The following is an 18,633-nucleotide window of genomic DNA, read 5'->3' on the forward strand; positions in this document are numbered from 1 at the left end:
CCCTCTGCCTCCTCTTTCTCCTCCTCTCTCACCTCCTGCTCCTGCTCCTCCCCCAATAAACTGTCTCCCTCCAGGGCCTCACCGTCCTCAAGGTCCACATTTTTCTTGAGGGCCATGTTATGCAGAGTGCAGTAGACCACCACAGTGACCAAGACCCTTGCACCCACCCAACTAGTTCAGGCACCGGAAGGGCATCTTCAGAAGCCAGATGGCCTGCTCAATGCTTGTCCTACTGAGCAGGTGGCATTGTTTCTATCACCTCTGTCTGAGGCTCCCACAGAGGGGCGAGTAGCCATGTATTCAAAGGATATCCTTTGCATCCTTGGATCCATCCACTCACTTTGGGGGTTACAATGAAGATCTGAGGCAGCCTGGACTCGCGGAGGATGAAGGAGCCATGGCAGCTGCCAGGAAAGTGAGTGCACACATGTAAGAACCTCTTGTTGTGATCACAGAGCAGTTGAATGTTGAGGGAATGGAAGCTCTTCCATTGGTGAATCTCACTGGACAGTCACTGGGTGCCTTCAAAACCACATGGATGCAATCGATGATGCCCTGCACAATGGGGGACTCCAGAGATGGCATCAAAACCCAATGCCCTCTGTCCGTGCAAGGTTGTGTCTATTGTAAATTGAATGTACTGTCCATCTCTGGCAAAGAGGGCATCAATGACCTGTGAGATGCAGTGATGTGCTGCAGCTTGTGAGATGCCACTAAGGTCCACAGCTGATTCTTGAAAGGAACCAGAAGTGAAGAACTTCAAGGCCACAGTGACGGCCTCTGGCAGGCAATGGGGACCAATGCTGCAAGGGTGAGGTCTTTGGCAATGAGGGCACAGATGTCTGTAACCATCTGCCTCGTGAGTCACAGTCTCCTGCGGCACTGAACGTCAGTCATCTCCAGGTACCTCCATCTTCAGCAGTAGATCCCGTGTTGACAGTATGGCCTCCTTTGCTTTGCTGCCCCTCTTTCCTCTCCTGTGCCCTCCTGTTGCTCAGGGCTCTGCCCTTCAAGCAGAGGGTGATGCTCCTCACCGCCACTTGGCCCAAAATCTGATAGTTGTTCCCCCATTGTCAGCTGTAGCCTTCCTTTTGGACAAGTGGTTGCCCAATTATCCTTGGCAGCCTTTCCCCCTGCTCTTATGCCCCCGTGATTCTGTGGGGGTGTTTGATGACGACCCCATTTATTGCCTGAGTGCTGAGTGCCCACTCTCCCTGCCACCTGTGCAGAACCAAAGGCACCTCTTTACCAAATGCCGAGTATTCCTTTGCCCTGCTGACCCTCTTATAGTGTGGGGGTAATGCCCTGGGACAGCCATGACTGACTCCACTCTGTAACTGCCTTCTTTCAGCAGATCTGCAACAAACACTTTCTGAAATGCATTCGGCCCCATCAAAATTCCACACTCTGCCTCTAACAAGCTCTGAATGAGCTTTTTAAATACTTTAATTGGCCTAATAGGGGGGAAAACGAGATCCCTGTCCCGCCCTCTGCCCACCCTGGTTAACATTGCTGGTGCTGGAAACGGCGTCCTAAAATTGGACCCACCAGCTGGCACCAGTATCCTCAGGCCCCCCTCACTCCGCCTCTGTTCCCGCCCTCGGTGGGGAGTGGGAGCCCAAAGATTCAGCACAATAAGCAAAATTTTAATTCACTCAAGCTCATTCACTTAGGGTTAAAATCAGACTCAATTAACTCAGCAGCACTAAAGTCATGACTAAGTTTTGTTGCTTAACCCATGAGTACAATAAAGGAACTATTACTCTCCATTTACATTGATTGTATTGCTTATATAATCTTTGTTTTGTGTAGTATGTGTTGCCTTCCACTGTTTTATTTTTTGTGGTAAATTTGACTAACTCCTTGTACATGACTGTAGAATGGTACAAGTAGACATCACTGAAAAGTCAGTGCTGTGCAATCAGTAGCTAACTAGCAAAGCACAGGGCATTGAGGAGAGCGGATTAGATTTATAAACAGCAAGTGTGCTACAACTGAATCTGTGCTGAAATTGGAGTCTTGATGCTCATTTTTGAAATCACTGCTTGATGTCCATGGGCCAGAAATTATTGAGGACCCAGACATTGCAATGTACTTTGAGCACATGCATGAATCAAGGGTGGGTGGTGTGGTTGATCACAATTGTGGAGTTGAAACTCTCCAGCTTCTCCTGGCTCTACAGAAAGGATTATTTTCGAATTTTGAAAGTGAATCTTTGAACAGGCATTAGGCTCATAATCTACATATTTATGTAGCCTATTGCCTACTTTTGGTGTACATACTGAAAGGGACAATGACCTGAAAATAGTACCTCATGAATTGGAAATCCACCTGGACTCCAAGGGTTAAGCTATGACGAGCAATTAAACAAACTAGGGCTGTATTCATAGGAATTTAGAAGGTTAAGGGATGATTTGATGGAAGATTTCAAGATAATTATGGAAACAGATAGGGTAGTTTGAGAGAAACTATTTCTGCTAGTTGGGAATCTAGGACTGGGGGCTTAGTCTAAAAATTAGAGCCAGACCATTCAGTAGTGAAGTTAGGAAACATGCCTTCAAACAAAGGGCGGTAGGAATTTGGAACTCTCTTTGCCAAACAGCAATTGATCCTAGATCAATTGTAAATTTGAAATCTGAAATTGATAGATTTTTGTTATCCAAAGGTATTAAGGGATATGGGGCAAAGGTGGGAATATGGGGTTAAGTCGCAGATCAGCCATGATGTCACTAAATGGCGATACAGTTTCAAGAGACTAAATGGCCTACTCCTATTCCTATGTTCATATGTTCCTGCATTCCTATGACCAATGCCTGTGCAGAATGGGCACAAGCTGTCCCACTGGTAACATTGTATATTTGCAGCCATTTTACATCCAAAAGATGAGAGTAATTCATAACAATTTTCATCTGTCAAGCTCCTAATTATCTCTTTAGAAATAACTTTTCTCAGACTAACTTCCTAACTTTTCACGCAATGGGCTGAATTTTACCAGCTCGTCGCCAATCTCGGCAGCGGGCTTCAAAGAGGGCAGGGCGCATGCGTGGGATTTGCTCCATGGAGCCGCCACGATATTAAACGCAGCAGTTCATTTACATGGCTGGAGCAGACCGCTGCCCCCATAACCCCCCAACCCCCGCCCAATGACGCTCCATCCTTAGTAACAGCGTCCGGCACCACTGCACAGGTGCCGGCATCATTTTTAAAGGGCTTCAAGCCCTTACATTTCATTTAAAGTTTTAAAGGCACATTGCTTTAAAGTTTATTACAAATTATTAAATTATGTTCCCAGCCCCTCTCCCATGTTACGCTCTACCCCCCAAAATACTCACCTTGTGTAGCTGACCTCCCCCCCCCGCTCCCCCAAAGATCAGCAACTTTTAACTTTACCCCTTCCCATCACCCCCTCAACCAATCAGGTAAGTTTGACCCAGCTCCTACCCCTCCCGCACTGATATACTTACCTCCTCTAACCTCCCTACTAGTGTTCCGCCATCCATCACTGGTCGGAGATCGGACGGCGCAGGAGTGCGGACCGCCAACCATAATATTGGAGTGGGACGGCTGGCTGGCTGCATTAATTCATTAATTTACGTTAAATGGGTCTCCCAATGCCAAGCAGCGGGAGGGCCGCCACAAGGCCTCGCCGCCGCCGGTAATATGGGGCGGGGCCTTCCCAGCATCGAGGCTCATGGTGGGCCTCTCCCAGAGGCATTTTCCGGGCCCCACCACTATCCCCCCACCCCCTGCCCCACCACAACTCCCGACGTCGGGGGTCGGTAAAATTTAGCACAATTTGTTTGAGCTTAAGTTCAAATTCAGCTCAAATTTCAGCCAACCTAATAATATACCTGTGATCTGCGTTGCAGAGATGTTCTCTACAGGGATTTTTTTTTCAATTCATTCATGGGTTTTGGGTGTCACTGGCTATGCCAACATTTATTGCCCATCCCTAATTGCCCTTGAGAAGGTGGTGGTGAGCTGCCTTCTTGAACCGCTGCAGTCCATGTGAAGTAGGCACACCCACAATGTTAGGAAGGGAGTTCCAGGATTTTGACCCAGCGACAGTGAAGGAATGGCGATATAGTTCCAAGTCAGGATGGTGTGTGACTTGGACGGGAACTTGCAAATGGTGATGTTCCCATGCATCTGCTGCTCTTGTCCTTTGAGGTGGTAGAAGCCGCGGGTTTGGAAGATGCTGTCTAAGGAGCCTTGATGCGTTGCTGCAGTGCAATTTGTAGATGGTACACACTGCTGCCACTGTGCGTCGGTGGTGGAGGGAGTGAATGTTTGTGCATGGTGTGCCAATCAAGCGGCCTGCTTTGTTCTGGATGGTGTCGAGCTTCTTGAGTGTTGTTGGAGCTGCACCAATCCAGGCAAGTGGAGAGTATTCCATCACACTCCTGACTTGTGCCTTGTTGATGGTGGACAGGCTTTGGGGAGTCAGGAGGTGAGTTACTCGCCGCAGGATTCCTAGCCTCTGACCTGCTCTTGTAGCCACGGTATTTATATGGCTACTCCAGTTCAGTTTCTGGTCAATGGTAGCCCCTAGGATGTTGATAGTGGGGGATTCAGCAATGATAATGCCATTGAATGTCAAGGGGAGATGGTTAGATTCTGTCTTGTTGGAGATAGTCATTGCCTGGCACTTGTGTGGCGCAAATGTTACTTGCCATTTATCAGCCCAAGCCTGGATATTGTCTCAGTCTTGCTGCATTTCTACACGGACTGCTTCAGTATTTGAGGAGTCGCGAATGGTGCTGAACAAAATGGTGATGTACAAAAACCATGGTATTTAGTTGCCAGGAGAACAATTAGCAGGAAATATTTTGGGGGAAATTGATTGAAATATTATTTGTATGATCCATAACCCGGCATGAACTCGATAAGCCGAATGGCCTCTTTCTGTGCCGTAAATTACTATGACTCTTTAACTTCTACCCCAACATATACAGGAAAACAAAAAGTAAGTGAAACGAACAAATCTTCATGTTACAGTATTAAAGCTACATAGATATCAGTAGGAGCTTCATTGTTACAACTATTAGCCCGTAGCTGCAAATGTAAACATTTTGAAATCATGTTAAATATATCTTTTTTTAAATGTTAATCCCTTTACTTCATATTTTGGGTATGGGAGCCTAGCGATTATGGTACTGGATGAATAACCCAGAGATCAAAGCCCACCCTGAAAAGTTGTGAAATTGACTTCAACAAATCTGTTAATTTGTGGACTCGGCCCTAGAAGGGGTGATTCCTCTTGATCTGACACCCTTTATGCCATGGAGAGACCCCCAGTAGAACAGGCTGCCCCATTGGAAGATCCCTGATGTCCTAGGGATCGCCCCCCACCCCCCCATCTCCCCTTCACTGGAGCCTAGCTGATTGGCTCCAGCGAGCCCCGACCCCACTTACCTTTGTCTCCGGCCTTCATCGCTGGCTGGGTCCGGGGACTGCTGCAGTCCCAGCAGTGGCCACAGCTCCCGATGTCACTGCTGGGACTGAAGATCTGCTGGCCCTTTGATTGGCCTGCAGCTCTTGGAGGCAGGACATCCTGCCTCAGAGAGGCTGAAGCCATGACCTCAAGCACTTAATTGCCTCAGCCTTGCAAAATAGCATCATGGTTTCCAGGTGTTAAGACAGTACTTTTCCCAGAGAGTTGTGAGCCTCTGGAATTTGCTGCTGTTTGGGGTAGTGGATACTGACTCTCTGCATGCCTTCAAGAGGGAGTTGAACAGGTTCTTAGCTGTGGCAGAGTTAATGTACCTAGAGTCAGTGTTGCAACAGATGCCTGTTCTGTCAGGCAAAACATCGTTCTAGATGGGATTGATTATGATAAACACACCTGCAGAGACACAGAGAATAAAGATGGAAGCTTACGCAGAGAAGCACATGTTAGAATGCTGAATCATGTGCTGTCTTTCTTGGTGACAACCAAAGCAAATTGGTGTCAGAAGTGGCAGATTTCATCAAAAATATGAAAGTTTAGGACATGGACATGTTGGGAGCAGAGATGTAGCAGCCTGAGAGTTTTGCAATTTTGTAATCCCAAGTTCAACAAAGTAGTGAACACAAAATGGCATATTGCCAGATTTAGTCACCACAGCTGATGTGCTGCAGGGGGAATTTGGAGGCGAACTGGGAAGTTTTTAGTGGCTTCAAAGCTAGATAAGAACCCAAAGACAATCCAGATAGCTACCCTGAGAGCTGTAATAGGTCAGGAGTGCAAAAAGAGGTTGAGCACACTTGAAATGGGTGAGGATAATGCAAGATAATTGATGAATTATCCAAACATTTTGCACCTACAAGGAATATTTTGTATTGCAGTGTTACGACCGAGGATGGAGGAATGCACTGTCTTTCTCTGGTTCCACCTCTCCATGGGTCACAACATATATTTAAATGTTTTACCCAGTTACTAATATGGCCAATTGTATACTTTATCTATTTTAGCTTCAGAATAAGGTTTCTTTATTATAAAACAAGACTTATTCAATAAAGATGCAAAGCTTATCAATACACAGGTTAAAATATGAAAGTCCCCTTCTAAATTAACTCAACACAGACACACACACACCAGTTAAATAAAAAATTAAGAAGTTTTCTCTGCAGAGATGTCATTATAAAAAAAGACAACAACTACTTTGTCCAAATACTTGTTAATTATTGAAGGAAAAGGATAAGATATGGTATGTTCCCAGGTGATCCCTTATTCTGGCATTCAAATACACATAAACAGCTGTCACTGGGGTCTTTTTGGAGCAGTTCTTTTCAGGCAACATCGAGGATTAGTCTGGCAGGCTTTCCAGGAGAATCATTGCATCAGGGGTTTCAGCTATCATACTGGATCCTCAGGGTTTCTTAAAGAGGTGGAAAAAAATTAGCTGGTGGCTTCTCTCTTAGCAGTCGTACCCCCAACTGACTCAAAACAACATCCAAAATGAAACCAACTCTTTGACCACCATAAATCTTGACATGTCACTTCTCTGTAAACAATTCCCCTCGTCATCAAGGCTCCTGCTGTTTACTTAGCATAAGACATGTGACTTCAAGTAAGTCTGTTTTTAAACAAAGTCCCTAAGTCCTTCTAGTGACCTTTTTCATAGAAAATCAAAGTCCAGCATCTATGGAATCTCTTCAGTCTTTCAAATGAATCAATTTCCACAATTTTTAAACACGAGTCCTCAAAAAAAATTTCAAATTGGCAGCACTTTCATAACAACAGATACACTTTTATAGTGCCAGCCAACTGCCAAATAAGAGTGTTGACCAGTTTGTAGTCCAGTTGAGACAGTTAGCCAAGCTCTGCAAGTTTGGTATGCTACTTAACGAGATGTTGAGTGATAGTTTGGTGTCAGGCTGTTGAGATAAACACGCTGAAGACAGATTATTTAGAGAGCATGATACAGTATGTGATCGCAAGAAGGCTATCACAGTCCTTGAAGTTAGTGAGGCTGCTCACCAGCAACTCAAAGTTGTTGGGGGGCAAGAAGATGTGCACTACAGCTGTGTCAAATTACCTTCAAGCCCAAGACAAGGTCTGTAGGCGCATCAAAGCAGACTTACCAGCGTGAAGAAATGTCAGCAAAGGACATCACACAGCCGAAGGCCCACACAAAGAAGTCACAAGGTTTCCAACATGTGTCCCTGCTGTGCAGGAAGTCATGGAAAAGGTTGAGAAAATGTCCAGCATATGGAAAGGTCTGCTGGAAATGTAACAAAGCAAACCATTTCCAAGCTGTCTGTGGTACAGGATAATAATGACATGTCAGACTCAGAGGATGTGACATATGTTATGGAATACGTCAGAGCTCTCCCCATTCCCCAGGAAGAAATGAAATTGACCATACCATTAGTTTGCGGCAATCAAGTGACAAGCTGATAGAGGAGCAACATGCAATGTCATCTCATTCAGACAGTTCTGTAAGATCGACAAGACAAGACACCCAACACTTAGACAAAGATTATACTTTATGATGGAACCACTATTCCTCTACGTAGAGAGCATGATCTTTCCTGCCAACGTGAGGGTTGTGTGCATAAGGTCACTTTCAAGGTAATGGATGTGCAACAGATGCCTCTTCTGTCAGGCAAAACATCATTCCAAATGGAATTGATTACAATAAGCACACCTACACAAAAACACAGAATGAAGATGGAAGCTTACACAGACAAGCAATGAATTGTTGCTGTCTTTCTTTGTGACAAACAAACCAAAATAAATATGATCTCCCGGATTGGTTTTGATTTCCTGAGGGGCCTGAAAAGGAATTATCCAATGGTATTTTCCCTTATTGGCCCTGTTTTTTTTTCTGGGACTTTTTTGCCTCTCCGAGAGATTACATGGCTGTGAGCAGGGCGAGGTTGGGGTAGATAGGAAGTGTCTAGTTATGATGATCCAGGCATCATGAGTATGAAGCAGGCTTGGTGGAACAGCTGGTCTTTTCCTGTAGCTCATTTCTGTATGCTCATAAATCAAGATGGTCAGAAGGTGGTAAGAAAAGACAATTAAGCCTTACTAATCACCCCTAGCAACCTCAACGCTATAGAAAACCCGTGTTTGCCCAGCATTAGCCTACTTGACAGGCTACAGAGAAAATCCATTTCTAGGTGCTGCTTGTCTTAGTTATGCATCTAGGAAATTGAGGAGAATGTCGCATTAGATTTTCAACTGTAGCGATCACACTGTAGACTCTCATGTGCCAGGAATATGTATTGAAAACTTAAGTAAACCCCCTTCCCTTCCCCCCTAATAATTTTCCATCCAATGAGAAAGCTTCTCCAGGAGTGTTCAAGATAAAAATTTACCCCGTAAACAATCTGAGACTGTCACTATCCTACCAGACTTGCAAGCTGTTTCCAATGACACAAGATCGGCTGTCTGCCAGAATTCTGTATCAGATCAAAAGAATTCATGGCCAGAGTGTATCTCCACTTGGAGCAGAATTTCAAATGCAGCATCAACCATCTGAAACAGAATTACCGGGGCTATGGGAAATGTGCAATTTATTCATTGGTAGACCGGGACAATGTTTGCAGGTTTTTCTGTACTGTCAATAAACAAAATATTTGCCCTCGTTATTTACCTTGGCCTGCACCCTGTACACCTTCAGACATGTTTAAAGTTCCTAACTGGGAAAGTTAATGAAGAAAATTATAACAAAGGAAGCAGTAAAACTATTACTTTTTTCGAATGTTTGCCCAGCCTAAATAAAAAGAACAATAAAGGGACATTGGAAAAGAGAAGTGTCAGGGAGCAGGATGATGTAAAGCTGTCAAGTCCAGATGATGAGCAAGCCAGGAACCTAGATGAAAGGCAAGTAGCAAGGATCAAGTGTCAAGAATTTAAATGAAGAGAAGTATCACAGAAACAGACAAAGAGAAAGGAGCTTGAAAGAAACAAAGCAGCAGAGGGCTAATTCCTGAGAAACAATATAGAAAGAGAAAAGACAGAGACCTGAAGCTGATAGGGCATGGAAGAGCAATGGGGGTCATTTTATGAAATGTGTTCCAGAGACTGAGCTTCTCCTGTTTGAAGTGAGTATCAGGGATAATGCATAGTAAACTGTGTGAAAGAGGTGTTGGAATTCCCAATGTGCACTCCTGTTGGGTGCAGTATTGTGCCAGCACTCAAATTTGGAAAATTACCCATTTGTCTTATGGATGCCAAAGTTATGAAGATTCCAAAACTGTAATACAGAGATAGAGAAGTAAAATATAGCATCTTAGTGTATGAGAAATTCAACTGTGAGCAGAGGCAGACAATAAGTTTTATTTAATGGAAGTAGTTTTAAAAGGAAGGGAGGAAACAATCTTAATTTTGGAATGCAGAATCATCACCAAAATAAAGATCTAGGCTAATATAAAATAAAAACAAGAAATGCTGGAACCACTCAGCAGGTCTGGCAGCATCTGTGGAAAGAGAAGCAGAGTTAACGTTTCGGGTCAGTGACCCTTCATCGGAACAGAAGAAACGTTAACTCTGCTTCTCTTTCCACAGATGCTGCCAGACCTGCTGAGTGGTTCCAGCATTTCTTGTTTTTATTTCAGATTTCCAGCATCCGCAGTATTTTGCTTTTATTTTAAAGATCTAGGCTGGTCAGTTAAGGCAAAATAAATGAGTTAACATAACCAGGTTACCAAACCTCTAGGATTATCCTGGATTCTCCAGAAATTGAAAGTCAAATACACCTGGACACTGTGATCAGCAGAAAAATCATAGCGGCATTTTAAAAAACATTTCCTTTTTCATATTCTTTGACCACTTTTGTTTATTAGTTATAGAAATTTTGAAGATGGGAAAATGTATCGGTTAAGGAAGAGTCTGTTCATTTTCCCATTGTCGTGGGAAGGTGGTGCACCATGTGGATGGACATGTTGGGTGCTCACAAGCAGGAGCATGGGCATGGGATGATTGAAATTTGGAGATCATGGGCAGTATTTTATGCTCTCCTCCGTGGTGAGCTTGGAGGCGGGAGGCCATTTAATTGAACAGCTGGGGACCCCTCCGCCTTCCCACCTCCACCCCGATTATATCTTGGTGGAAAGGCCCATGGACGGCATTCCCACCCTGCCATCAATTGAGGCCGTTAAGTAGGAAGTTAATGCCCAGTTAAGTGCCTCTTGCTGCCACCGCTGGTATTAACTCAGCAGTGGGCAGGCCTGTCGCCACGCAGGGAGCACGACATGCGAATTCATGTGGGTTGCTTGTGCTCTCCCAGGGCGGGTCCCTGATTCAAAGACACTCAGTGCCTGATAGAGGGACCCAACATTGGGAAAGGGGGGCCTGCTGATAGCCACACCCCACCCTTGCTGCCAACCCCTCTACACCTCACTCCCCTGTTATATATTTGGTTCTGTATGCTGCCACCGTATAGAGTCTAGCCAGAGAAGTTCTTAGACTGTAGTGTTTAAACATTAATCTTTATTGCATAATTACTATATGCACTCCACATTAGCCTGTGTGACTCCATCAAAAGCCAGGCTGTAACTGTTCTCGAGTCTCTCCCACGTGATCTCTTACCTCATCATGGTGGGCGGTAATCTTTACATTCTCTCAAGATGAACCCTTTGATACCCTGATACTACATCCCCCATGATCCCCAATCCATGAAACTCCTTCTGCCATCACTTACCTCTGCGATCTTGGGTCTCCGGACGGTGTCCTTCTGGCAGCAGCCACCACCTCCCTGTTGACGCTGCTGAGCAAAAGGATTGTCAGTCGCTGATTGGTCAGAAGCTCTTGGCGGGAGGGACTTGCACACCTGGGGTCCTGAGCCTGGGAACGACCCACCGGTGGCCTCTCAAGTGCCTAATTGCTTTGTAATACAGAGAGCCTTCCGAGACGCTGTCGCCTCCATACAACTGCCGCTCCCCAACCCCCAGATGATGAAACCTCCGGCAAGACATATCCAACCAAAGTCGGCAACCTAGTGGACAGAGGTAGATCTTTGAATCTGTTTAGTTCCTTCTTGATTAGATTGTTTTAACAGAATTGTGCATTGTTCTCACTCCTGTTCTAACCAGCAAAAAATGATTTCCCCTCAGACCCACAATTTTCTGTGCATTTAAAATGAATGCTTGGAAGATTATGCAGACTATGAATCAGGCATACTGGGCTCAGCAACCAAATTTATGACATACCATCCTGTCGATTGAAGCCTTGCACTGGGCGAGCTAATTGTAAAATTTACGCATCAGCATACATTTGGTGCAAGCACTAGCTCCATCACACAGATTTCACACACAGTTGTATTGTGAATGTGACAGTAGCAGTCACTATTAAGAGCCTGAAGTAAAGACAGCTGGTGCCAAGCGGCTGGTGAGAGTCCAAATACATGGCAGTTTGAAACTTTTGTCTGCTGTGGATGACATGATCTACATAATTCTAGACACGGGGGCTGATTTTCTGAGCTTTTGCTGCCAGTGTTGATTCTCAGCAGCTAGCCATACACATCAGGAGGAACAAGAGGGGAAATGTTTGGAAATCATGCAAAGCACACCCATAATATGTGTGGTCCTATGATATGATCACTGATAAAGTGATTTTTATTTGTATCATACTTGTCTGTGATAAACATGTTTTATTACAAAGAAAACATGACAATTGATTTCAGATGTTATAAAATTATTCCCACAGGCAGTATCAAAATCAGGATTACTGAAAAGATATAGAACAAAATCATTCCTTACTCAGACAACACCACCAAAAACAAGTGAATTGGTTAGTCGTTGCTGTCCTTGAGATTTTGCTGTTCACAAAATGGCTGCCACCTTTGCTCACAATAACAGTGCCTGCATGTCAAAACAAATGCAATCCATATAAAGTACTTTGGGACATCCTGGGTGCTATGATAAGATGCTGTACAATTTCAGGTTCTTTTTCTAACGAAAACATTTTTGAAGTGTTCTGAAAATTGCTCTAGAAAAGCATTTGTCCCTGGCCAGGACTAAGCCTTGAATAGTAATGAGACTGAAAAGAATAGAGACATCTGTAACATTCACACAAAAAGATGCAATTAGGTGCCATTAGTAAATCCGACTGCTATATTTCTGATTTCCTGTGCATTGCTGAAGTGCCCTTTGAAGCATCTTGCACTGGTGCAGCATTAAGCATTGGGGTGATGTACTGTTACATCTCAGAATCTAATCCACACAAAGCCCAGTTTTAATCCCTTCCCTGCCAAATTTGCACCTGAAGACTGATTGACGCAAGCTATCCGATACTTCATCCAAGTGAACATTCATTTTGTCTGGAAAACAACTATATGTTGTTATCACAACAAAATCTGATCCACGCACAGGCATTGGCAAACTTGACAGAAATCAAGGGGAGTGATTCTGATGATTTATTTGTTCCTTGTTCACCCAAGGGGCACTTTGGATCATTGCAAGCCTCGTATCATCAGCCAGGTTGAGATCAGCTAAGTAAACACAGATTAGGTACTGAACCTGGAACTGTAATGTAGTGTAGTGGTGATTTCACTTTTAAGAAATTTCACCTTTAAGAGACCAGGCCACTGATGCAACTGATGACATCATCAGACATATGTAAGGAGGAGACACCATTTTGAGAGACACACTCAGCACGTGGCTTAGAGAGAGCAAACAGACACTAGTGAGGAAAAGACTTGGACTTGAAATCATACAATGTAGATAAGTAAGACAATAAATGCTATTTGTGTAGAATCCGAATATAAAGCCTACAGTTATCACTAATGAAGACTTAAAAATGTAGCATAACGCTACAGGAGCCTTGCTGGATTGCATGGCTCATGCATTTACCCAAAAGGCCATTGCACCCTACCTGCCTTTAATTAATACTCTACTGATTGGTTCAAGTATCACAACAATGAGATAGATTAGCACTGTTTGATCAAATTAGAACTGGAGTGTGAGATTAATATTTAGGACAATGTAGCATTTGCTCCTGGGGCTTACTTTTGTTGGGATTGAGAAACTAATGACTTCAGATGTGAATCATTGGCCATTTATGATGAAGCAAATTTATACTGCAATTGCAAAAGTGCTGTTCCTCTAGTTCTGTGCGACAATAGACCTTTCTCCTCTCTGTAAGTTCCTTTCTGCTGCTTAATAGCTTGTGAAATGTTGATTATTAGGAATTTTAGCCAGGTTTAGCAGTCTCAGACTCATCAGGTAGAGTTTATGCTCTTCCCCTACGATGTGTTTGGAGGCAGGGAAAGCATAAAATCAGGTGGAATGGTGGCGGGGTGGGGGGGGTGTTGCCGGCCTTCCCACCCCGCCACAAGCTGAGGCCCTTAACTGGGCAATTAATGCCCAATTAAGGGCCGCTTCCCACCGCAGCTGCAATTACCTGTGTGGCGGGCAGCCCTGTAGCTACATGGGAAGCACTCTAGGAAAAACCATGCAGTCTGCTTCCTGACTCTGGTGGGAGGGTCCCTCGTTCAGGCTCTAGGTGTCTTTGAATTTAATGCCTAAACGAGGGATATGGCATCAGGGAGAGGGTGTCCACTGAGGGCCACCCCGTGAGACCCTTGGTGCCGACACCCTCCCCCGCGACCGCCACCCCGTGAGACCCTTTCCGCCCTGACCTACCTGAGGCCTGGCTCCAGTGACACTGCTCAGCCTCCAGGACGGTCACCTCCTGCAGCAACCACTGCCTCCACAATGGCAATGCAGCAGCTGGCCTCTGATTGGCCAGCAGCTCTCCAAGGGCGTGACTTCCGGCAATGGGGTCCTAAATCCTACGGAAGGCCTGCCACTCTCCACTTCAGTGACTGATTGGCACTAGGTTCAGTGGGCCTTCCAGAAAAGAGGCAATGCAGGGATCGGTTTTTCCCGAAGTCAGGACCTCCACTGCCAGCAAAATACTCCCGCCCCCCCCCCATCAGGTGGAATTTTATGGGCTGTGCAGGAGCTGATTTAGTGATGAGAGGGGTGATTTAATTAAGTGGGAGGTGTTTTCCTCAGATTCCTGATGGTGGGCTATTTTACAGAAATTAAGTCAGCTGCATGTTTGCGGTGTTCCAGGGTTCCCCCCGCATGGTGGCAGATTCCAGCTTTGCATTCATTTAAATAACATGAATACTCATTACCATATGCATAGTTACAACTCAGTCCTACCTGCCAGATTAAGGGTGAGCAATATTCCCGTGCCACCTTGTTCACGATTGTTTCACCGTGGCGTGCAGCAGTTGGCTTTGTGCAGTTGAGTATCAGGTCTGTGCTGTTCTCTCTTTAACTCATCCCCAAAACTAATGCCAGCTTTGGAATGGATGTTTGCTCACAAGCTCGGCACCAGCAAGGGTGAATCATCTTGGGATGGTGGCGAAGTTATGGGGGTGTCTATATGGAAGAGCAGGGGAGCGTACTGGGAAGCGAAGAGTGGGGTGATTGGGTGCATAGAGGAGCAGGGGAGGGTGGAGTGGCGCGTCCAAGGTGTGGAATGGTTGCTGATGATGCTGATGCTGCATGTTGTTGGCTGCGGGGGTGGTGGGTTGATTAGAGCACTGCAGTCTGAAGATATTAGGCAATGGCCTGGAGGGAGGGATGAGTGCTGTCAACATCCGGGATCTGTGATGCAAATTGAGGGTGCTGGCTAGCAGAGGGAATGGTCACAGTCAATGAGAGCAAATGGATTCTGTAGTGGGGAAGGTCAAGACAAACGGGTGGGCATTTGAAAACTTCGTATGAAGGCGAAAGGAACTCGGCAACAATAGTCAGGTCGATGTGAGGAGGATCAAGGGTAAGAGTCATCATGTTGATAGTAACGGAAGTAGGAAGGAGAGGATGGATGGCATAAATAAATTGATAATTACACTGTGAAATATAGTGGGGAGAGGCTCAATTGTAACGGAGGGAAGGCTGACGGTAACATTGGGTAGGTCAAGGGCGATGGGTTCAGGCTGGAATGTTGCAGGAGAAGGTTGGAAGCTGGGGAGACTTGCCCTGAATTCAATGCGCACCATTTTCTCCAATTATAATGCAAACCCCATGGCTACTCAAGGATTACAAGGAGAGTGGGAGGAGACAAACGCTAGCCTTCTACCTGGCAGCAATTTGAAGGCAGATATAAGGGAACTTCAAATTGCTGCCAGGTAGAAGGCTAGCACCAATGGGAAGAAGCACTGAGGGTAGCAAGGGCACAGAATGTACTCTGGGTGCAGGAATTTCAATGCCCATCACCAAGATTGGCTCAATAGCACCAGTACTGACCAAGCTGGCCGAGTCCTAAAGGATATAGCTCTTGGACTGGATCTATAGTACGTGGTGAGGGAACCGGCAAGAGGAAAAAAACTTCTTGACCTCGTCCTCACCAATCTACCTGTAGCCGATGCATCAGTCCATGACAGTATTTGTAGAAGTGACCACCGCACAGTCCTTATGGAGATTAAGTTCCGTCTTCACAGTGAGGGTTTGCACCATCGTGTTGTGTGGCACTGCCACCATGCTAAATGGCATAGATTTCGAACAGATCAGGAACTCAAAACCGGGCATCCATGAGGTGCTGTGGGCCATCAGTAGCAGCAGAATTGTATTCAACCACAATCTGCAATCTCATGGCCTGGCATATCCCCAACTCTACCATTACCATCAAGCCGGGGGACCAACCCTGGTTCAATGAAGAGTGCAGGAGGGAATTCCTGGAACAGCAACAGGCATACCTCAAAATGAGGTGTCAGCCTGGTGAAGTGACAACACTGGAGTACTTCCATGCCAAACAGCTGATGCAGCATGTAATAGACAGGGCTATGTCATCCCACAATCAATGGATCTGATCAAAACTCTGCAGTCCTGCCACATCCAGTTTTGAATGGTGGTGGTCAATTAAACAACTGACTGGAGGAGGAGGCTCCACAAATATCCCCATCCTCAATGATGGGGGAGCCCAGCAAATCAGTGCAAAAACAAGACTGAAGCATTTGCATCCATCTTGAGCCAGAAGTACTGACTGGATGATCCAGCTCAACCTCCTCCTGAGGTCTCCAGCATCACAGATGCCAGTCCTCAGCTAATTCGATTCACTCCGCGTCATATCAAGAAATGGCTGAAGGCACTAGATACTGAGACGGCTATGGGCCCTGACAACCTTCCGGCAATAGTACTGAACACCTGTGCTTCCGAACTTGCTGCGCCTCTAGCTAAGCTGTTTTAGTACAGCTACAACACTGGCATCTACCCGGCAATGTGGAAAATTGCCCTGGTATGTCCTGTACACAAAAAGCAGGACAAATCCAACCTGGCCAATTACTGCCCTATCAGTCTACTCTCAATCATCTGCGAAGTGATAGAAGGAGTCATTGACAGTGCTATCAAGCTGTACTTGCTCAGCAAGAACCTGCTCAGTGACGCTCAGTTTGGGTTCCGCCAGGGACACTCAGCTCCTGACCTCATTGCAGCCTTGGACCAAACATGGACAAAAGAGATGAACTCCAGAGGTGAGGTGAGCGTGACTACCCTTGACATCAAGGCAGCATTTGACCGAGTATAGCATCAAGGAGCCCCAGCAAAACTGAGGTCAATGGGAATCAGGGGGAAAACTCTCTGCTGATTGGAGTCATACCTAGCACAAAGGAAGATGGTTGTGATTGTTGGAGAACTGCACCAATAAAGCCTTACCTTTAAGCAGCCCTGTTTTTTTCTCAGTCTTGAAACCCCATAGTTTAAGGAGAAGTCTGTTGGCCATTGACTAAGGTCCCAGATGCCCTATTGCCTTCACCATGCCTCGCAAATCCAACAAGTTACAGTGCAAAGCATTTGCAAGCTGAAGGGTAAAAGAAGAAGTCTAGCTAATGGCATATATGGCCCACTCCAGCAAAATCGGGACCATTGTTTTCGATAACATCAGTGAAATATTTGGCGGTGTATTTCTTCAGAGCTGCTGCTGCTGTGCTGCTGTAAGTGTAGCCAGCGAAGTTAAAATGGCGGAGCAGGGGCTGGTCCAAGGAAATTCTCGGCCATCATACATCATCACCAGTTACGATCATACAGGCTAACATGGTACTCTTTTATAATAGCAGTCTTCTTGCATTTAGAAGAAGGATGGATGGAGAGGGAAACAAAGAAGGCAAGAAGAATGGAGGAAGAGGGAGGGAAAGAAAGAAAGATGGAGGGGAGAGAAAGAGTGAAAAGGATGGAAGAGAAAAGAACACAAAACAGGGTACATATTATAGAGACAACACAAATAGAGAAAGAGAAATATAGAAACTACAAATAAAATACAGCAATTGTGGATAAAATATGATTTCAATAAAACTAGAGCGAGATAATGCAATAACCGTATGCTAGATAAAGTTATATTTACAAAACAGTAAACATTTATGTCATCGGGTGGATTTTACAAGCCTTGTGCATCAAAAGCACAATTCAAAGATGGGCAGGAAGGCCAGAGGGTCCCACAGTTGTTTTACATCCATTAAAATGGTTGTTACTGGACTAGTAATCCAGACACCCAAATTAACAATCTGCAGAATATGAGTTCAAATCCCATCATGGCAATTTGAGAATTTGAACTAAGTTTTTTTTTAATAATCCAGAAATATAAAGCTGATATCCATAAAAGAGACAATGAAGCTGCCAGATTGTTTTAAACATCCAAATGATTGATGAATGTCTTGTAGGGGAGGAAATCTGCTGTCTTCATCCCGTCTGGCCTATATTATACTCCAGTCCAACACCAATATAGTTAATTCTTAACTGCCCTCCAAAATGGCCTGGCATCTGCTCAGTTATATCAAACTGCTAGTAGTTCAAGAAGGCTGCCCGCCAACACCTTCTCAGCTCAACTAGGAATGGGCATTATGTACCAGTTGTGCCAGCAACACCAACATCATGAGAATGAATTAAAAATAAAATGTGGGGAATCTTGTGGGAATTACTAACCTGCCTTTCCATGTTCCCGATGTGATGTTCCAATATACATCTATCCACATATGTTATGCTTTGATATGTATTGAATATACTTGAGCTACAAACATCATAAAAATCTGGTAAACTAATTTTAGTGAATCTGGGGATTCTGGCATTAATTGGCTTTGGGCAGTAACTTTACTTATTAAACCAGGAATGGGCTACTCTGCAGTTTAGAGTTGATTGTATGTAAAAAAAGCTATTCTGAACATTGGGAGAACGTTATTAATATACTGTTGCCTA

General features: G+C 44.9%; 1 protein-coding gene across 3 annotated transcripts in view; it reads left to right on the forward strand.

Annotated features, from left to right (window-relative positions):
* Positions 1 to 18,633, forward strand: part of myo16 (myosin XVI) — an 878,535-nt gene that overhangs the window by 162,871 nt on the left and 697,031 nt on the right. The window lies entirely within an intron of this gene.

Source organism: Heterodontus francisci, chromosome 6 (assembly GCF_036365525.1).
Source record: "Heterodontus francisci isolate sHetFra1 chromosome 6, sHetFra1.hap1, whole genome shotgun sequence".
NCBI classification, from domain to species: domain Eukaryota; kingdom Metazoa; phylum Chordata; class Chondrichthyes; order Heterodontiformes; family Heterodontidae; genus Heterodontus; species Heterodontus francisci.